This window comes from Aquarana catesbeiana, linkage group LG03 (assembly GCF_042186555.1).
Source record: "Aquarana catesbeiana isolate 2022-GZ linkage group LG03, ASM4218655v1, whole genome shotgun sequence".
Taxonomy (NCBI): Eukaryota; Metazoa; Chordata; class Amphibia; order Anura; family Ranidae; genus Aquarana; species Aquarana catesbeiana.
In genome coordinates this window covers 643,992,310-644,013,534 of record NC_133326.1, presented here as the reverse complement: position 1 = coordinate 644,013,534, position 21,225 = coordinate 643,992,310, and the positions used below count along the sequence as shown (strand labels likewise).

Here is a 21,225-nt window from a genome sequence, read left to right as displayed (position 1 = left end):
AAGCAGTTCTGAAGGCAAAAGGGGGTCCAACCCAGTACTAGCAAGGTGTACCTAATAAAGTGGCTGGTGCGTGTACATGTATGTATACATTACATACACTTATGTGTATTCATGCGTTTATACAGATAAGTGCTTAAAGTGCCTGCTCTTAGACGCAGATTTTTTGGATAATGTGTTACAGATCTGAATGCAGCGCATAGTTGCGCACCAGTGACAATGGCTCAGTTGAAAAGAACACAGAAGAAGGGAAAATGGGGTTAAACAACCCCGGGACTTTTAAGGTGCTTATATTCTAGGGTAGGTAGCATAGATAAACATGTACAACTTATCCATAAAAAAGATTTTTATTACAATTGGTACAAATTACACAACAAGATTAAAAAAATGTATCTCAGTATCCACATCCAATATTAGGCAGACAGTGGAAAAAATACCACTTAATAGATACCACTCAACATGTTTCGCTCATTTGGAGCTTCCTCAGGAGTTTTGGTATAGATTATGGTATACTAGAAATGATAAGAGAAACATGGATAAGATATCGTATTACATCATAAAATCTACAATATAGATGTATATATGGATAGCAGGTCATATAAACAGCTGAAAGAATCAGAAAAAATCAAACGACAATCAAAAAATTCTATCCATCAAAGTTAATAATCTCACCAGGCTGCCAGAAATTAAATACGAATTAGATTGGTAAAGGAGTATTACCGATGAATAACATCAGAGTCCCGGGGTTGTTTTAACCCCATTTTCCCTTCTTCTGTTCATATAAATTTATGGGATGTGGTGCTAAGTTTTGATTGTTCCTGTCCTCACTACTGTTTTTGAAAAGAACGCAGCTCCGTTCAAATCTGTAAATAAACGGTTGTATCTGGCTCCTGCATTAGGGTGCCATTAACAATTATGGTACCTGCGTGTCTAAAGAGGTAACATTTCTTGCAAGCGGTGTGAATGGGCCAAAAAAAAAAAAAAGTCAGCATTGTTTTTTTATAGATGTCCCCACCCCCGATAGAATATCAGGTCTCAGCATAGACATACCTCCCAACATTTTGAGATGGGAATGAGGGACACCTACTAGAAAAATATATGTAGGCATAGGACACGCCCCCCTGCCACACCCCCTTAAAGGAGAATTAACCAAGAAAAAAAGGTTAATTAAATCTACAAGGGCTTTTTTTTTTTTTTACCACTACTATTCCTTTATATTGGCTTTTTAAATTTACAAATGCAGCAATTTTAGAATTTGGATACTTGATTTAATTGTAGCTGTATTTGGATGGAAGGTTTAGCACTGGAAAAAACTTTTTGAAAGATAAAGTGCCTTTTATATACAACTATATAGATCAGACCACAATGAGGGACCGATGAGGAGGAGGGAGGGACATTGCATCAAATCAGGGACAGTTGGGAGCTATGGCATAGAAGTAGTGTAGCAGAATGGGACTGAGGCCAGTATTAGTAAACAGGAGCGCTGTGCTCAGTCTGGTCTCATGAGGATCAGCTGCTCAGCTTGAACTTTCACTTCCCCGAACGTTCCCGCCCCCTCTCCGCTCCAGCCACTCAGAACGCCCCCTTTAATCCCGTGACGTTCAACGCCCGCCCAGCTGTCTGCAATGACGACCGGAGCCCCGCCCCTGACCTCTTATTGTGACGCTGCTGGGTCCTGCTGCTTAGTCACGGTGACTGCTGAAGACTATGGCGTGGGCGGTGGAGAGAAGCTCCGGGGGCCGGTAAGAGATCGGGGCGAGTATGTGTGGGTGAGGTGACGGGAAGGGGCAGATCCGCTGGTTAGAGCGAAGAGAAGATAAAAGGGGGGGGGGGGGGGGGGGGGGACAAGAATGAAGAGGAGATCTGAGCGGACTCCGGGCTGGGGAAGGTTCTCGGTATACACTGCTGGAGGAATGACTAGGAAGGAGATGGTATGGCAGGAAGTGACAGGTCAGGTGATGGCAGCCAAGCTGGGGTAGGACTGGCGAGTAGTGGGCAGCATGTGGTAGGACAGAGTGATAGAGAGCAGGCTGAAAGTGGACAGCTGTAGTGGGCAGGCAGGTTGTATTAGGACACAGTGGGCAGGCTGTAGTAGGATAGAGTAGCATGGACTGGCAGGCTGTGGTAGCACAGGGTAGTAGTGGACAGGCAGGCTGTGACAAGAACGGTGGATGAGAAGGCTGTGGTAGGGCAGAGTAGTGATGGATGGGTAGGCTATGGTAGGGCCATGTAGTAGTGGACAGGCAGCATGTAGTAGGACAGGGTAGTGGTGTGGCAGGAAACAGTAATAGTGGACAAGGCAGGCCGTGGCAAGAAAGAATAACGGTGGGTGGGCAGGCTGCGGTAGGACAGGGTAGCGGTGGACAGGCAGGCTGCGGTAGGACTGGGTAGAGGTGGACAGGCAGGGTAGAGGTGGACAGGCAGACTGCGGTAGGACAGGGTGGAGGTGGACAGGCAGGCTGCGGTAGGACAGGGTGGAGGTGGACAGGCAGGCTGCGGTAGGACAGGGTGGAGGTGGACAGGCAGGCTGCAGTAGGACAGGGTGGAGGTGGACAGGCAGGCTGCGTTAGGACAGGGTGGAGGTGGACAGGCAGGCTGCGGTAGGACAGGGTAACAGTGGACAGGCAGGCTGCGGTAGGACAGGGTAACGGTGGACAGGCAGGCTGCGGTAGGACAGGGTAACAGTGGACAGGCAGGCTGCGGTAGGACAGGGTAACAGTGGACAGGCAGGCTGCGGTAGGACAGGGTAACAGTGGACAGGCAGGCTGCGGTAGGACAGGGTAACAGTGGACAGGCAGGCTGCGGTAGGACAGGGTAACAGTGGACAGGCAGGCTGCGGTAGGACAGGGTAACAGTGGACAGGCAGGCTGCGGTAGGACAGGGTGGAGGTGGACAGGCAGGCTGCGGTAGGACAGGGTAGAGGTGGACAGGCAGGCTGCGGTAGCACAGGGTAGAGGTGGACAGGCAGGCTGCGGTAGCACAGGGTAGAGGTGGACAGGCAGGCTGCGGTAGCACAGGGTAGAGGTGGACAGGCAGGCTGCGGTAGCACAGGGTAGAGGTGGACAGGCAGGCTGCGGTAGCACAGGGTAGAGGTGGACAGGCAGGCTGCGGTAGCACAGGGTAGAGGTGGACAGGCAGGCTGCGGTAGCACAGGGTAGAGGTGGACAGGCAGGCTGCGGTAGCACAGGGTAGAGGTGGACAGGCAGGCTGCGGTAGCACAGGGTAGAGGTGGACAGGCAGGCTGCGGTAGCACAGGGTAGAGGTGGACAGGCAGGCTGCGGTAGCACAGGGTAGAGGTGGACAGGCAGGCTGCGGTAGCACAGGGTAGAGGTGGACAGGCAGGCTGCGGTAGCACAGGGTAGAGGTGGACAGGCAGGCTGCGGTAGCACAGGGTAACAGTGGACAGACAGGCTGCGGTAGGACAGGGTGGAGGTGGACAGGCAGGCTGCGGTAGGACAGGGTAACAGTGGACAGGCAGGCTGCGGTAGGACAGGGTAACAGTGGACAGGCAGGCTGCGGTAGGACAGGGTAACAGTGGACAGGCAGGCTGCGGTAGGACAGGGTAACAGTGGACAGGCAGGCTGCGGTAGGACAGGGTGGAGGTGGACAGGCAGGCTGCGGTAGGACAGGGTGGAGGTGGACAGGCAGGCTGCGGTAGGACAGGGTGGAGGTGGACAGGCAGGCTGCGGTAGGACAGGGTGGAGGTGGACAGGCAGGCTGCGGTAGGACAGGGTGGAGGTGGACAGGCAGGCTGCGGTAGGACAGGGTGGAGGTGGACAGGCAGGCTGCGGTAGGACAGGGTGGAGGTGGACAGGCAGGCTGCGGTAGGACAGGGTGGAGGTGGACAGGCAGGCTGCGGTAGGACAGGGTGGAGGTGGACAGGCAGGCTGCGGTAGGACAGGGTGGAGGTGGACAGGCAGGCTGCGGTAGGACAGGGTGGAGGTGGACAGGCAGGCTGCGGTAGGACAGGGTGGAGGTGGACAGGCAGGCTGCGGTAGGACAGGGTAGAGGTGGACAGGCAGGCTGCGGTAGGACAGGGTGGAGGTGGACAGGCAGGCTGCGGTAGGACAGGGTAGAGGTGGACAGGCAGGCTGCGGTAGGACAGGGTAGAGGTGGACAGGCAGGCTGCGGTAGGACAGGGTAGAGGTGGACAGGCAGGCTGCGGTAGGACAGGGTAGAGGTGGACAGGCAGGCTGCGGTAGGACAGGGTAGAGGTGGACAGGCAGGCTGCGGTAGGACAGGGTAGAGGTGGACAGGCAGGCTGCGGTAGGACAGGGTAGAGGTGGACAGGCAGGCTGCGGTAGGACAGGGTAGAGGTGGACAGGCAGGCTGCGGTAGGACAGGGTAGAGGTGGACAGGCAGGCTGCGGTAGGACAGGGTAGAGGTGGACAGGCAGGCTGCGGTAGGACAGGGTAGAGGTGGACAGGCAGGCTGCGGTAGGACAGGGTAGTTTGCGAGGATGGAATAACCCCAATACCAGTGGATAAATGGCTAGTGTGAAGCTTTAAAAGGGTGATTTGTGTGGCTAGCAGAGTAGGTATTGGTTAGACCAGAAAGGAAAGTAACCAGTTGGGAATGACAGGATTATAATGTACAGATTTTATAGAGCCGTTACATAGTAAGTCTGGATGAAAAAAGACACTTCCAGTTCAACCAATAGAAAAAAAAACACACACCGCCTCCATATATACAATCCTATACCCCCAGCATAGGATGACAGTGCAGCACGTATACTGTATAGGAGGTGACACAATAGTTGAGTTGTACCTGGTTAGGACAGGTAGACCAGAAACTAGAAAGAATGTGGCATGGTGGGAAATAGTGTTAAAGGCTGAGTCAGAGCTATTCCTGGGAACAGATCCATGTTAAAATGTTATGCTCCAACTTAGTCATCACGGTTGTGTGAAGTGTTTGTGTGTCTAGTACACTTTCAGTGAGAGACAGAAAAACAAACCAGACTGGGTTTAATTGCAAATATTCTAGAAAAGTTATTTAAAGATGAGCTCCAGTCATTTCTACGTTTATTAAAAGTCAATAGCTGCTGACTTTTAATAAACGTACACTCACCTGTCCCAGAAGCCAGCAGTGTGCGCACCCGCGCCAACGTTTGCCTCCCTTTTATCGCATCGGCATTTCATCGGTGGGCACCTGGGTGCGTCAGCTTTCGGCTTCACAGCCGGGTGTGCGAGTCGCGCTGCTTGTCCGGAATGATACGGCAGTCATCTGGGACCTGTGACGTGTCCCAGATGACTGCAGGGAGGGAGAGGAGAACTTCTGAGCGGAGGAGGGAGAGGGTACCTGTCAAAACTAGGTACCCCCCCCCAAATAAAAACCTACATGTGAACTGGGAGGGGGTGGGGGGAGGAGTGCTTAAAGCAGAACTTCCCCTTTTGGGTTAAGCTCCACTTTTAAGTTTATTATTTAAAAAAAAAAAAAAAAAACCTGGATTAGACCTCAGAAATCTTCTGATATACAGGCTGTGGCAGAAACTGTATACTTATATCATGACCTTTTGTGTGCTCAAATACCATCATGTATAGTAAGCTATGCGGGGAAAAATAAAACTTGTTACTTTTGTTTTGTTTTTTTTCCAATGTGTGTTCACTGAAGCCCATTTTGATATATTGAGGTTATATGGATATGAAATGTTGTCGTATATTTAGAAGGGGGGGAGAGGATGCCTGTTGATACTTGCTTCAGAGGGAGCGTGACTAGAAGTGAATGGCTTCATATGCCAGAAGTATAAAAACTTGCAGGGTGGTCCAACTTTACACAGCTTGGAAGAAAAAAAAAATAGGAGCAATGTGCATCAGTAACTCAGTTATTACACGTCAGTAGCTGAGAATAAGAAATCATTACTGTGGTCTCTTCTGCTAGAAGAGTCAGACCAATCGCGATGGAAAATGGGATTGAGCGATTTGAGTTGTACGTCTGTGCACTTTACAGTATCTGAATAGATGATCCACGAATGTACATCTTGTAAAAGAAGAAATGGCAGGGATTAACTACTACTTGTCATTTCCCCATTCTGACAGTTGTTTTTTTTAGCAAAAAAAAAAAAAAAATTACTTAGAACAAACATTTTGTGAAGGCTGAGGCCCTGGAGAATAACTTTTTTTTATTTGTCTCAAATTTGCAGCAAAATACACAATTGTGTGGTAAAATATAAAAGATGATGTTGCACCGAGTAAATAGATGCCAAAAATGTCAAGATTAAAAAAATTACAAGAAATAGTGATAAACCACGGTACCTAGAAAAATAAAATAAATTAAAAATCTCCATAGCCGACGCTTTTAAAAGCGTTTACCAGTTTAGATTTAAAGGATAAGTCCAGCCTAACACTAACATCTCTGTATCTACAGACATCCACAATCTAACACTAACCTATCTAACCCTGTAAAGAAGAAATCCGTATACATTCCTTTTTCTGAAGCCGATCCCACGCTGAGCTGTCAGCTGTGGCTTCACTGTGGAGGTGGGTGCAGAGGAGCCAGCTGACAACGGAAGCTCCATAGTAAGTCTATGGGTGAAGTCACTTCCCATTCATTTTCCAGCCGTTTTCAGCTGTGTCCTCTGATGAGCTTCCGCTGCTGGAGACTGGACCAGCTTCAAAAAAGGTATGTATACTGATTTCTACTTTACAGGGCTAGACCGGTTAGTGTTAGATTGTGGATGTCTATAGATGTAGCGATTTTAGTGTTGGGGTGGACTTCCACTTTAAATGTGGGCTCTGGTGCTAGAATTACTGCTCTCTCACTGATGTTCACCGTGTTAACTCACATGTGTGATGCACTCACTGTTTACATATGCGTTTGGGACCCTACATGCATATTTGCACGTGAGCACAGAGGGGCACTTTCCTTTACTTTTTTTTTTTTTTTTAAATATATATATTATATTTATATTTTTTACACTTTTTTTTTCTTTCTTTTTTTTTCTCAACTTTATTGCTTTCACAGGGGATGAACAATATCCCTTGTGATAGCTGGGGTGGTGACCGGTACTCTTTGTTGAGAGATCAGAGGTCTAGAATACCCTGATCCATCCAAAGCATCTGATCAAATCAAGATTGTTTGATCAGATGTTCGCCTGGCTGTTAATGGCCAGTAAACAAAGTATCAAAACTGCAAGTGCAAGTGCTTGGCTTCCCGGTGGAACTGGAGAGCCTGGGAAAAGCGATGGGGGTTGTTCCCACCCCTGTAAAAGTGATCAGGAAGGTGTAGCGTCATTCAGATCACTTTTACAGTAAAGCCTACTGTTGGCTGAAAATCTTGATACCAGGGTCATGAATGCAACTGCAGCCATGATAGCTGCTTTTACCTGAGGACATACAGGTACGTCCAAAGGGCTGGCAGTGGTTAAAATCCAACCATACAGTCACCGTCTCTCTATAGAATTTTGTTTCTAATACTCAACAATAGAAACAAATCATCCACATGCACATTTTGGGTTCATGCTGGATCCCTCCCCGCAAGGCACCAAGTCACCACCCTATACGGTCGTCAAGTTTGTTTCACCTATTACACATGTTTGTCTGGTGTTTTTATTCCTGAGTTGTATGACTCTCCATGTAATTGTAATGACTATATCGTATGGTTCTCTGAAGATTGGACAAATCTTCATGAATAAACAAGCGGAAAGAAAACCTTTTCAATTTTATTTGCAGATCAATTTATTCATCCCTAATGAATAATACATTTCCTGTAAAGTCTTTTCAAACATGCAGCCAAGTTTGACAAGTAAATGGTTTTAAGACCCCCTCCAAATTTTTGAGACTGCTGTAGACGTGACAGGATCTTTAGGTGCAATGCCTAAAGATTGCCAGCGTCTGGCATCAATCTAGAGGAGAATTCCATTCCTTGCTGTCAGTTAAGTGCATCATGGAAACCTTCCATGCTTTGGTGCTGGGCTGGCTTCTGATATCATTTTATATGTTGCAACCTAATGTGTCTCTAATATTAGAATGCCAACCTGTGGATGCATAGTCTAATAATATCAACTTCCGAAAAGGTCTGTATGCCATCAGCGAGAGTAATTGCACATGTTTGGCACAAAGACCTCTCCAGGATGGTGTCTGAGACGTACATTTTTGTGTAATGTTGCAGCTTCTATTTTTGAAAGTTTTATTTTAGTTGTGTAGATACAAAGCAGAGCAGTCTCACAAAATTCATTAATCGTCATTGTTAATCTGAGGTCAGTTGATAATAAGCTCCCGGCTTGTAGGAGACTGAGGCTGGGTTCACACTATTGCGCATTGGATGCGGATTTCTGCGCGCATCCAATTCTCATGTTAGGAGCCTGTGACCGGCTCTCAATGGAGCCAATTCACACAGCTCTAGGACGGCTGCGGAGTGAGTTCCACAAGAGTCCTGTGCGTTTTCTGGTCCATTTCAGGTCCACATTCAGCCCAAAATTCGGACATTAAACGGTGAATGGGGATGCACCAGGTCCCTGTTGTAAGCTGCTCCGCACAGAGATGTGACCCCAGCCTCAAGGTAGAAGTTCAGCCTTAGGCCTCATGTACACTGCTGCTGCTAAATGGACGTTTAGGAGCAGTTGGGCATTTTTTTTCAATTGCCCCTGACCTCCTCTCTGTTATCTTCTCAGTACATGTACACAGGGTCGTTTCTAGGCAGTTGAGTTTAGAGGCTTATTTTGGAATGCAAAAAAATGGGTTAAGCTGAGTTTAGAGGCATTTCAAGTGCTAAACGCGGTAACTCGCGTTTAGCCACGTTTTAGTTTACAGGCGTTTTTCATTTTTGGCTATTTTGAGAAAAAAAATGTTTTTTCTAAATGCAAACGCGACATGTAAATGCGGCAAAACAGACGTTTTTAAACGTGGGTTACTATCTGCAAAGTTAAATCGTTCAGGAGAGGTTGTAAAAACGTCCCGTGTACATGAAGCCTAAAACGAATTCTAAATCTACTGGCAACCACATTCTAAAACCTAGTAGTACACATGGACTGAATGTCAGACCGAATCGGCCAGTTCAATAGAAACCCGCCAACATTCGGCCCTTGTGGATGGTAGCTCGTCCGATGGCCGAACGGCCAGCATCTTTTGATGGGTCATGACTGGAAAAGGGTCTGCTGACCAGTTCTCTCAGCCAATGGCGGGGGGCCATCTGTCTGTAAAAACACTATAGCACAACATGGGAGATCGCTGTACTAACATTGGATTGTGTTAGTACAATGGCTCCAACCTGAGCTGCCAGTTTTTTTTTGTTTTTTTTTTTCAGTCTCAGCGAGTGTAGAATAAATGGAAAGCTGTTTTATTTCTGCAAGAGAAGTACATGAATGGTATATTGGTACATAGGGGAGCTGGAATTTAGAAGGGGGGGAAAAAAAGTGAACTTGGCCCTAGAACTGCACAATTAATCGTCAAGAATCGTTATCACGATCTTGACTAAAGTGTTTCACAATTCTTTCTATACAAAGAATTCTCTCTGCTCTTCTGAAGCCACAGCCATCAAAAGAAAGGAAGAGAAAAACCAGACAGTCTGCCAAGAATCACAACATTCTTTATCAGTTGAACTTAAGTATAAACATTGTAACAATTTGTCAATGGAATAGACTTTGTGTGTAAGTGAAAAAAGTTTAATCACTTAAAGCGGGGGTCCACCTATCTATCGTTTTTTTTTTTTTTTGGAGTTCATTCACAAACTTTTCTTCTCATGATTATCTACTCACATGTTCTGTGTAATAAGTCCGCCTGTGTCCGATTTCGTTGTAAAGAATAACTTATAAAATTCACTGAAGGCGGTTTCCATCTTCATTGTCGGCATTTGAAGCCCACAAGCATGTATTTCCTGGATGCGGTGAATGCTGTGCTCCCAGCATTCACCGAGATGTTGTGATGACGCTGTTGCACAATGCATGCTGGGAAGCCTGAGACTAGCTCCCAGGGGACTGTGGGAGGTCTGGGAGAGGCTAGAAACACGCCTACTCCCATGGGAGGAAAACCAGGAAGTGCTAAGAAGATTAGAAAAAAAAGGTAATTACGGCGATTTAAATTTTTTTACACAGCATGTCAGCATCTAGGCAAGGAAAAGAATGCATAGAGATAATGTTCAAAATTTGGGTGGAACCCTGCTTTAAACACTAAACCTTTTTCTGACATTTGTTGGTTTCAAGTTAAAATCATTTTTTTTTTTTTGCTAGAAAATTACTTGGAGCCCCCAAACATTATATATATATATATATATATATATATATATATATATATATATATATATATATATATATATATATATATATATATATATATATATATATATATATATATATATATATATATATATATATATATATATATATATATATATATATATATAGTATATATATATTTTTAGTAGACATCCTAGAGAATAAAATGGTGGTTGTTGCAATATTTTATGTCACACTGTATTTGTGCAGCGGTCTTTCAAATGCAATTTAAAAAAAAAATATATTACTATAATGAATAAAAAAAAACTAACCAGTAAAGTTGGCCTTTTTCTTTTTTTTTTTTTTTTTTTTTTTTTTTTTTTGTATAATGTGAAAGATTTTACGTTGCGAGAATCGTGATCTTTTTATTCTAAGCAAAAAAATCATGATTCTCATTTTGGCCAGAATCGTGCAGCTCTACTTGGCCTTTAAGACCAAAGGGAGAAAAGAAGAAAAGTTTAATTGTTTAGGTATAGGTATACTTTGAGGGACTGGTTCACTAATAAATCCCTTCCCGCCACCACCGCGTCCCTGTAAAAAGTTCTGAAGGCCTGGGGATGGGAAAGATCAGTTACCACTGTGATTGGCTGTTACAGTGGTCACATGATCAGGAGCCAATCTAGCCGGCTACTGATCGTTAGTGAGGACCGAGAGCTGTGTTTGACAGCTTTGTCTCTGTGCCGGGAGCACACCGTGAGCCTACTCTCATCACCCGCCCAGTGACATGTGCGACGTGGGGGCGTTTAAAGGCCACCCGTTTTGCCACATCACATGTTACATGGGCGGCAACTGGTTAAAAAAAGAAAGCCGCCTCTCAATACAGTAAACTGTTCCACATGTGCGGGTCCTTACTTGCCTCTCTATTTGCACTCTCATGTCCTTACCTCCTCTGACAGCTCCACGGCTGAAAAAAAAATAGTACTGGGCTGCAGTAATGTGCCATAGATTTGTATGAGCTGTTACTCCTGCAGAACTATAGGGGGAAGGTGGTTGGCACAGTTTACTGGGGGCAGGGGTATTTTTAACCATTTGTAAACCTATTCTTGTAGACCGTTTTATAATAAGGAGCACTGAGGCGTGAACTGCTCAGTTGCAGATACTAATTGACATTCCTTTTTACCAACATTGGAAGTATTTTAACCATGCAAAAAATGAGTGTAAATATCTCTTGACCACAGCAATCGATCAGCTTCCCCACAGTTTCCATCTTGTTCTTGTAACACACTGTCCTTTTCTGTTCTCTGTGATTGCACATGGCTCACGTTCGCAGTCACATTTTCAAAGTGTAGTGAAAGTGTAACCTAAACCAGTTTTGCCTTGTAGAATATTTAAACGGCAGTAGATAAGTAAATGTAGTATTTTGAAGAATACTGCCCTATTCTGGATTGTTCCTGGACTCTTGAAATTATTGCTGTTTGACACATTCTGCTTCTTGAAATAAAAATACCATGGCCAGTCTCTGAGTTTGTACAGAGCATTGACACATCGGAAAACAGGGGGGGTGCAAAGGGTAACGTGGTAGGACAGCAATTCCTGAGCTGTAACAGAGATTTATGGACGTGAATAACAACTTGTAGGTAGCAAATAAGAGTGAAAACTGCTTATCTAGGTCTGGGTTCGGCAACTGCTCGGTCATGACTCTGCCCGCCACCTTTGAGACCTTGGATTAGAGCAGCAATAGGCATTGCAGAGTCAAAGGAAGACCTATATTCCTCCTAGACTGTCAAATGACACAGCCAGGGAGAACTTCCTCTACCGCCATGTGTGTGTGTGTGTGTGTGTGTGTATGTATGTATGTATGTATGTGTATATATATATATATATATATATATATATATATATATATATATATATATATATATATATATATATATATATATATATATATATATATATATATATATATATATATATATATATATATATATATATATATTTTATATTATTTTGGGTTGTGGAAACAAGGATTGGTGATAAAGCATCAGTGGAGACACTTTTTTTTTTTTTTTTTCCCCCCATGATAACTCTTACAGGAGTAAATTTCCCTTCCCTTCCTAGGGGGAGATTTCCCTCTCGCTTCCTGTGGTCTTCCTCCATTTGTATGTTGGATGTTTGTTTGTAACCTGGGGACCGCCTGTACTGGACCTCATTGTCATGTTCATGAAACCAGTTCGAGATGATTTGACCTTTTGTGACATGCTGCATTATCGTGCTGGAAGGAGCCATCAGAAGATGAGTACACTGTAGTCATAAAGGGATGGACATGGTCAGCAACAATTGGTTCTAAGGGGCCCAAAGTTTGCCAAGAAAATATTCCCCCACACCATTACACCACCACCACCAGCCTGAACCATTGATACAAGGCAGGATGGATCCATGCTTTCATGTTGTTTAACGCAAATTTTGACGCTACCATCTGAATGTCGCAGCTAAAATCAAGACTCATCAGACCAGTCAACAGATTTCCATCTTCTTTTGTACAATTTTGGTGAGCCTGTGTGAATTGTAGCCTCAGTTTCCTGTTCTTGGCTGACAGGAGTAGAACCCAGGGTGGTCTTCTGCTGCTGTAACGCATCTGCTTCAAGGTTCTATGTGTTGTGCACTCAGAGATGGTATTCTGCATACCTTGGTTGTAACGAGTGGTTATTTGAGTTACTGTTTTTCTATCATCATCTTTCTATGACCAGTTTGCCCATTCTCCTCTTATCTCTCACATCAACAGGGCATTTTCATCCACACAACTGCCGCTCGCTGGATATTTTCGGACCATTTTCTGTAAACCCTAGAGACGGTTGTGTGTGAAAATCCCAGTAGATCAACAGTTTTTGAAATACTCAGAGCAGCCCATCTGGCACCAACAACCATGCCACGTTCACAGTCACTTAAATACCCTTTCTTCCCCATTCTGATTTGGTTTGAACTTCAGCAAATCGTCCTCACCACGTCTAGATGCCTAAATGCACTGAGTTGCTGCCATGTGATTGGCTGATTAGCAATTTGTTACCAAGCAATTGAACAGATGTACCTAATAAAGTGGCCGGTGAGTGTGTATAATATATACATTCACATTGGTCCCTGCCCTCAAAGAGCTTACAATCGAAGGTCCCCAACTCTCATTCATATACTAGGGCTAATTAATTCAGAAGCCAGTTATCCTAAGGCTCGGTTCACACTAGGACGACTTGTCAGGCGACCTAGGTCGCCTGACAAGTAGCGTCCCGTTCAGTACAATGGAACCGTTCTGCGTCGCTCCGACTTAGAAAAAGGTTCCTGTACGACTTTGGGGGCGACTTGCATAGACTTCTATACAGAAGTCGTATTGCAAGTCGCCCGGGCAGTCGTGTGCAGGTCGCCTCGGTGAGGTGAGGCGACCTGCAAGTCGTGCCGCCTCTGGTGTGAATCGAGGCTTACAGCATGTCTTAGGAGTGTGGACGAAAACCAGAGTACCCGGAGGAAACCCACGCAGGCTCAGGGAGAACATGCAAACTCCAGACACGTAGTGTTATGGTTGGGATTCGAACCCAAGGCCCTAGTGCTGCGTTGCGTATTACTGACCTCTGCAATGTGCATTGCGTACTTCCGACTCCTGCACTTTGGCTCCATAAATTTTCAAACCTTCCCTTTTTTTAGGATGATTGGGGCTTTGCTACCCAATCATCCTAAAAATGCACCCTGCACCTTGGTTATCTTTAATCTCTTTCAGGTAGACCTTTTCAGGGTTGTCTGTCCCTGATCTAGGTTACTAGGCAAGAAGGGCTATAAAAACAAGGACAGTCAGAGAATATCTGACAGGAAAGTCAGTTAATGGATAATAGTATCTGGGAAACTCTGTTAATGTCAGATCACTAAACATTTTTAACTTTACATTATCTCCTGCAGCTGAGTTTTTTTTAACCTTCCTAACTGAGGGTGGTGCTCGGAACCAGGTAACTATATTGTTTGTGATCTTCCTATAGCCGGTCTTCCTATAGCTGATCTTTTACCGACTTACATTGCCTTGTCCTGCACTGTGTGTGCAGGTGACCTTCTTGGGTGGACCTTCTTGGTAGTGGCGGGGATTTGCCACTTGCAATTGATGTGTTGCTTATGTAAATTCTTAAGTGAATGAGTTTTTATGTAAAATGTTTGGGAGGTCCTTACATGGCAAGGACTGGAGCTTAAAAGCCTATTGTTTTGGTCAAGCGGCCAGGTACTCGCTTTACTTGAAAAATTAAACCTTAGCGCCTTTTGGATAATTAAAAATATTCAGGTAGATTTCAGAACAATACACCAGCTGCAGTAAGAAAAAAATTGCTAAAAGCAATAAACAATATAAAAAAACAATTTGCTGCGCTTAGTGTAGGGTAAGGTAATGTATACACATATATATCTTATACAATTCCAATAAGTGATGATATAAGGTGCTCGTGCCTAATAACGTATCCGTGTGCACATGTGCTCAGACTGTGTGCACTCACTCCTAGAAGTTGACCACCTATCTCTAGTGCATGTTGGGGATACCCCTGTAGAAGTCTGTTGGCTGACGTCTCATGCAGAAAAATGCCTCATAGAGGACGGATGGAATGGAAATGACAGAAATCCTCATTGCGCAATGCCATTATAAACTATTTAGTTAAAAACAATGTAAAATTTCCACTCACATTTTGAAAATGCCTAAAATCCTGGCACCTGGTGTTTTTAGCAGGTGATTGTATTCTGGGGAAATCGGTCCACTTATGGATAACACCGCTCTCGGCGTTCGGCTCGATTCCCGGGTGTTCGTATGGGCGGAAGTATGTCGCGATGACTAATTTTGCCATATTTACACTTAGAATCTCGTAAATTGATTATATTGATCACCTGCTAGATACTTCAGGGAAGCGTACAATCTAATCTCTACTACAAAGTAGCATCTATGGACATCAGATTAGTGATATTAACTAGATACCATTTATAAATGTGACAATGTTTATATAAAGGAATCCGTAATGAGATATAATAAAAGGGCCTTTTGGTCGTCATTAGACAAATGACATTTGAAAATAGTAATTTCAATATGGCCATCTAGTGGTTGAATGTAGATTTGCAATTAATTGTGAATACTTAAAGCGGAGTTCCACCCAAAAATGCAACTTCTGTTTTAAGGGAAGGTGACCCCCTGACGTACCACATTTAGCATGTCATTTTTATTTTTTTTGGGGAGGGGAGCAGAAACACTCTTTTTAAAGGGTTCCAGATCCCACTTCCTTCCCGGGGCTCCGAGATCGCCTCCCCCCCTCCATCTTGGCAATCTGGGACACGTCACAGGTCCCAGATGATTGCCCAGCCAGTCACAGCGCGGCTCGCGCATACGCAGTGTGTGCCTACAGTGACAACGTCGACACCGCAGAGAGGAGGGGAGATGAGCGGGGCTTCGTTCCCCCGCATCGCTGGACCCTGGGACAGGTAAGTGTCTGATTATTAAAAGTCAGGAGCTGCAGTATTTGTAGCTGCTGACTTTTAATTTTTATTCTTTATTGGAACTCCGCTTTAAGTGAATTAATAAAGATGTATTTGATAAAATAAAATTTAATATCAGATTTATAAATTATATGTTAAATTTATTTATATTACATTTGTATTAAGTGACACAAAATTTAAATTATATATTAAAAAAATATAAATATTAATGTGAATTAATTGAATATTAAACCTAATATGAGATCTGTAGGAACTTTGTTGCTCATTAATTGATACCTATAAAACAGGAGTGGATAATTTTAAAATATTAGATCAGTTGAGAAAAATATAAAGCATTAAATCATAGTCTGTAATAAAGCAATTGAGATCTAATTCAATGTTTAACCCTAGTGGTGTTAAAGTTTAGAGTTCAAATATCCATTTTATATATTTTATATACTTTTTTTGTGCTGAAAGTGCCCCCCTCGACTTGTACTCGAGTCAAGCTCTTTTCTGCAGCAAAAAATTTCATTTTCCGAACTGACTTTGGGGCCCCGTATCTCATGGCTACTTGGTGCTAGAAGCCCCAAATTTGGTGTGCGAACCCAGTAGAACTGGTACCACAACATATCCAAAGCTGGAGTTCCTAGCACTAAGTAGCCCCGAGATACGGGGCCCCAAAATCGGTTCGGAAAATGTCATTCTTTGTTGCAATAAAGTGCTTGACATTTTCTGAACCGATGTTTGGGGCCCTATATCTCGGGGCCACTTGGTGCTAGAAACTCCCGCTTTGGATATTTTTTGGGTTTGCACACCAAATTTGGGGTTCCTAGCATTAAGCGGCCCCCGAGATACGGGGCCCTAAAGTCGGTTAACTGTGTCCATCTGCAGCAATGTCATTTCGGGACCCTTTGGGTTCAGAGACCCTAAATTTTGGCTGCAGCTAGGGGGCATCTAGGAACTCTTAACTACCGAGTTTGAAGTTTGGGGGACCTATGGCTGCAAATGGGCACAGGGAGGCATGCAAATGGGCACAGTGAGGCTGCAAATGGGCATTGTTGACCCTCTTTTCCACTTACAGTAGCTGTGCATTTCTCACCCTCGTCATATACTCGGGTCAATAAGTTTTTCCCATTTTGTGGTAAATTATGGCCTCGACTTATACTCGAGTATATACGAGATATATATATATATATATATATATATATATATATATATATATATATATATATATATATATATATATATATATATATATATATATATATATATATATATATATATATATATATATATATATATATATATATATATATATATATATATATTATAAATTATTAGTATAATCAGATTGTAAGCTCTTCTGAGCAGGGCCCTCTTAATCCTCTTGTATCTTATTGTATTATAACTGTATTGTCCCCCCTTTTTATATTGTAAAGCGCTGCGTAAACTGTTGGCGCTATATAAATCCTGTATTATTATTATAATAATATATCATTGGCACCTCTCCAATGTTTATCAATAGTGTCCATTGCATTAAAGGACAATGCAGCTGGATCTTTGTTGTGTGCGAGATCCTAAAATGGTTGGACACACTGTGTTTTGGGAATCCATTGTGGATATTTAGTTATGTGCTCACTGACTCGTTTTGTTAGCGTCCTAGAAGTTCTACCCAAATACTGGTAGCCACAATATCCCAGAGCGAGACAAAATGGATATTTGAACTCCAAAATGTAACACCACTAGAGTTAAACGTTGAATTTGATCTCAACTCCTTTATTACAGACTATTTAATGATTTCATTTTTTTTTTAATAATTTTTAATATTTTTCTCAATTTATCTAATATTTTAAATTATCCACTCCTGTTTTCTAGGTATCTATTAATTAATAATGAGCAACAACGTTCCTATAGATATCTGATATATTAGGTTTAAAGGGGTTGTAAAGGTAAAAATTTTTTCACCTTAATGCATTCTATGCATTAAGGTGAAAAAACTTTTGACAGTACCGCCGCCCCCAGCCCCCCCGTTTTACTTACCTGACGCCTCGAATCTTCGCTCCTCGTCCTCGTCAGCTTCATTGCAGCTCAGCCTGGTCGCTGATTGGCTGCAGTGGATGGATTGAAAGCAGCGCAGCCATTGGCTCGCGCTGCTGTCAATCACATCCGATGACGCGGCGCGCCGGGGGGCGGGGCCGAGTGATACAGCGAGCGGCTATAGCCGCCGGCTGTATCACGGGAGCGCGCCCGCAAGCACTCACCACCGTGCGAGGGAGCTCGCATGAAGGTGGTAAATGCTTGCGGGGAGGAGCTGAAACAGCCGCCGAGGGACCCCAGAAGACCAGGTTCGGGGCCACTCTGTGCAGAACGAGCTGCACAGTGAAGGTAAGTATAACATGTTTGTTATTTTAAAAAAAAAAAAAAAAAACATCTTTACAACCCCTTTAATATTCAATTAATTTACATTAATATTTATTTTAATTTTATGTTTGTATTACATTTTAAACTGTATTGTGTCACCTAACACACTGTGTCACTTAATACAAATGTAATATAAATTAACGTATAATATCTAAATCTGATATCACAAAAAATTTTATTTTATTTAATACATCTTTATTAATTCACTTAAAGTGGATGTAAACCCAATTTTTTTTTTTTTTTTTAATGTCATAATGTAGAGTATAAGATTTCCTATCATTTGAGCCCAGTCTTGCCACAAAGAGTTAATCCAGCTCTGAGCAATCCTCTCTTATTGTTCAGTGAGATAAATGTTGACAAACAGAGAAAAACTTTGTCAAATCCTCCCCCTTGCTGTGAGTGACAGGTGATTTACATATCTGGTGCACTAGCCTAAGACATGCATTATTTTTTCATTCCCACCCCCACTCCTTTCTTCAGCAGCTCTGCAAGGATTGGCTGTTCCACACCTCAGCATGATTTGGCATGCTGAAGTCATGTGGTTACTTTCCTGTCTTTTCACTGGATGTTAGAGATTGACAAGGGGATTGTAGAGGTGGGCGGGGAGTGTACTGACATCACGACTCCACCCACCGAGCTCCAGACAAAAGACCCACCCACAGAATCTGCAGTTTTTCGGGTCTCATAACATACAGAGGGGAGACATTTGACAGGTAAAGGTACATACAGGAGGCGTGTATATACTTATAGATAACCACTATGGCTGTAGTTTAGAAAGGATGACATTGGGTTTACATCCACTTTAAATATTCACAATTAATTGCAAATCTCGATTCAGCCACTAGATGGCCATATAGAAATTACTATTTTCAAATGTCAAATTTTGTCTTATAAACACCAGAGGGCCCTTTCACTATTTATTTCTCGTTACCGATTCATTTATATAAATATTTTCACATTTTATAATGGTATTCAGTTAATATCACTAATCTGATGCCCATAAATTCTACTTTGTAGTAGAGATTAAATTGTACGCTTCTCCGAAGTATCTAGCAGGTGATCAATATAATCAATTTGCAAGATTCGAAGTAAAGGTATAAATGCCCTTAACCAATATGGCAGAATTAGAACTTCCTGATGATGGCCCTGTGATTGGCTGAAATGCGTCAGTTTTACTGCGTCATCGTGACATATTTCGACCCATACGAACACCCGGGAATTAAGCCGAGTGCGGTGTTATCCATGAGTGGGCCGATTACCCCATAATACAATCGCCTGCTAAAAACACCAGGTGCCAGGATTTTAGGCACTTTTGAAATGTGAGTGGAAATTTTACATTGCCTCTTAACTAAATATATCGTTTAGAATGGCATTGCGCAATGAGGATTTCTTTCTGTCACTTCCATTCTATATGAGGCATTTTTGTGCATGAGACGTCAGCCAACAGACTCCTACAGGGGTATCCCCACACGTTTGAAAGACCACACTAGAGATAGGTGGTCAACTTCTAGGGGTGAGTGCACATCCATGTGGGGCACTCAGTCTGAGCACATCTGCACACGGATACATTATTAGGCACGAGCTCCTTCTACCATCACTTATTGGGACAGTATAAGATATATATGTGTGTACATTTTTATACTTGCTTCACTTGCCTGAGGATCTCCCTGTGCAGTTTTACTTTATAGCTCTTGTAACACTCTTCAAATAAATTTTCAAAACCTTCAGAGTAGGCAGAGGTTGTTGGTTTACTCTTCATTAAATGTTTCCTATAACCAAGCAAATCTTCACTTTTTGAGTTCAGGTTCACCACACGTTGGTGTAGTTACACGTAGGTTGTAGTTGTCCGTGCCCCCTGCCAGTCTTACACTTGCTTGCCTGTTCCTCATCTGGACATGTGTCTGCGGGCATCCAGTCGGCTAAAAGCAGACGGATGAGGATACGTTCGCCATCCATCCAGCGGATCGGATAACAATCTGATGGAAATGGACATACAGTCTGTTTACATTCAACCACCCCAAAGAGCAACAGGCTGTGTCCATGTCCACTCTGTATAGCTGAGCGGACATGGACCTGTCATCCTCCTGCTCAGCGAGGATCAGCGGAGAGATCCCCTGTTGAGCAGGCAGATCTGCTTGGAGGGATTCCGCCCTGTGTGAAAGAGGCCTAAAATATAAAGCAAACACAAAACTGTAAACTCTATTGGCTGTAATGCCATTGCACATATTACCTGAATATAAAAACTGTAACTTTTCTCTGTTTAAAGGATAAGTGCACCCTAACACTAAAATCTCTACATCTACAGACATCCACAATCTAACGCTAACCTGTCTAACCATGTAAAGAATAAATCGGTATACATACTAGGTAGGTTAGTGTTAGATCGTGGATGTCTGTAGATGTAGCGATTTTAGTGTTAGGGTGGACTTATCCTTTAACCACTTCAGCCCCGGAAAGATTTACGCACTTAATGACCAGGCCATTTTTTGCGATACGGCACTGCGTTACTTTAACTGACAATTGCGCAGGCGTGTAACGCTGTACACAAATAAAATTGATGTCGTCTTTTTTTTTTTTTTTTCCTCCCCCACAAATAGAGCTTTCTTTTGGTGGTATTTGATCACCTCCTGAGGTTTTGGATTTTTTGTGGTATAAACAAAGACGGACAATTTTGAAAAAAAATAAATAAATTTTTTTTACTTTTTTGTAGAATGTAAAACTAATTTATTCATCAGTTTAGGCTAATATGTATTCTTCTTCTATATATATTTTGTAAAAAAAAATTGCAATAGGCGTATATTGATTAGTTTGCGCAAAAGTCTACAAAATAGGGGATAGATTTATGGCATTTTACTTTTTTTTTTTTTTTTTTTATTTTTTTTTTTTTTTTCTTCTAGTAATGGCAGTGATCACTTTTTTTTTTTCCTAGCAGGACTGTGACATTGTGGGAGGCAGATTGGACACTTTTAAAACTTTTTTTTTTTTTTTTGGGACCAGTGACACTACAGTGATCAGAGCTAAAAAAAAAAGTGCACTGATCACTGTATAAATGACACTGACAGGGTAGGGCTAACAATAGGGGGCGATTAAGGGGTTAAGTGTGTCCTAGGGAGGTGCTTTCTAAGGGGGGGGGTGGACTGACTAGTAGTACAGAGAGATCGCTGTTCCTGATCACTAGGAAC

General features: G+C 43.1%; 1 protein-coding gene across 1 annotated transcript in view; it reads left to right on the top strand.

The window, feature by feature from the left end:
• The first annotated feature begins 1,599 nt into the window (after window positions 1-1,599).
• KEAP1 (kelch like ECH associated protein 1) overlaps window positions 1,600-21,225 on the top strand; it is a 55,119-nt gene continuing 35,493 nt past the window's right edge. Inside the window, exon 1 of the mRNA XM_073622568.1 lies at window positions 1,600-1,739. The gene's annotated coding sequence lies outside the window, so the exon portion shown is untranslated. The remainder of the gene's footprint in view (window positions 1,740-21,225) is intronic.